Raw genomic sequence first — 1,618 nt, forward strand, 5'->3', positions numbered from 1 at the left:
TAGTCCTTTCGAAGACTACGCTTCTGGTAACCTCCATCTTGCAGCAGGAGAAGAGAGTAGATGGTAAGTTCACCAAGTAGCATCGTGTAGCATAATCCTAACCCATGATCCTCCCCTCGTCGCCCTGTGAGAGAGCGGTCACCGGTTGTATCTGGCACTTGGAAGGGTGTGTTTTATTAAGTATCCGGTTCTAGTTGTCATAAGGTCAAGGTACAACTCCAAGTCGTCCTGTTACCGAAGATCACGGCTATTCGAATAGATTAACTTCCCTGCAGGGGTGCACCACATTTCCCAACACGCTCGATCCCCTTTGTACGAACACACTTTTCTGGGTCATGCCCAGCCTCGAAGATCAACACGTCGCAGCCCTACCTAGGCACAACAGAGAGGTTAGCACGCCGGTCTAAATCCTATGGCGCAGGGGTCTGGGCCCATCGCCCATTGCACACCTGCACGTTGCGTACGCGGCCGGTGAGCAGACCTAGCCTTCCTTATACAAGAGTAGGCGTTCCAGTCCAACCCGGCGCGCGCCGCTCAGTCGCTGACGTCACGAAGGCTTCGGCTGATACCACGACGTCGAGTGCCCATAACTGTCCCATCGTAGATGGTTAGTGCGTATAGGCCAGTGGCCAGACTCAGATCAAATACCAAGATCTCGTTAAACGTGTTATCTTGAAATAACCGCGAACGCCGACCAAGGCCAGGCCCACCTCTCTCCTAGGTGGTCTCAACCTGCCATGTCGCTTCGCCACAAAGATCCACACAGAGGGCTGTCGAGAAAGTATGTCCTTCCAGCCCCCAATTCGTGAATCAACCGCGGGTACTCCTCGAGCCAACCCGACTTTAGTCATCACATGTATCGTGTATAAAGTATATAGTATATACCCATGATCACCTCCCGAGTGATCACGGCCCGATAGTATAGCATGGCAGACGGACAAGAATGTATGGCCACTGATGACAAACTAGCATCCTATACTAAGCATTAGGATTGCAGGTAAAGGTAACAACAGTAGTAGCAAGGACAGGCTATGCATCAGGATAGGATTAACGGAAAGCAGTAACATGCTACACTACTCTAATGCAAGCAGTATAGAGAAGAGTAGGTGATATCTGGTGATCAAGGGGGGGCTTGCCTGGAAGCTTTTTTGTACAGGAAGAAGGGTCGTCGGTGACGTAGTCGTACTCAGTGCCATCAGCAATGGTCTCGGGGTCTACCGGAGAAGAAAAGGGGGAAGAAACAGTAAATACGGAGCAAACAAAGCATCACAAAACATAACGAGGTAATATGTGGTGCCAGGGGTGATCTAACGCAGGGATAGGTGATACCGGCGAAGGGAGGAAACATCCGGGAAAGTATTCCCAGTGTTACACGTTTTTGGATAGATGAACCGGAGGAGGAAAGTTGCATGTTCGCTATGCTGGGGACGTGTGGCTGACAAACGGACTGCGTATACGGATTCGTCTCGTCGTTCTGAGCAACTTTCATGTACAAAACTTTTTCATCTGAATTACGGATTATTTTATATGATTTTCTAAAGTTTTAGCAATATTTTGAAATTACATTTAATTCGAAAATAAAGACTAAATTGCTACATGCACAAACAAAGTGTACACA

This window comes from Triticum urartu, chromosome 1A (genome assembly GCF_056163025.1).
Source record: "Triticum urartu cultivar PI428250 chromosome 1A, HENAU_Tu73, whole genome shotgun sequence".
Taxonomy (NCBI): Eukaryota; Viridiplantae; Streptophyta; class Magnoliopsida; order Poales; family Poaceae; genus Triticum; species Triticum urartu.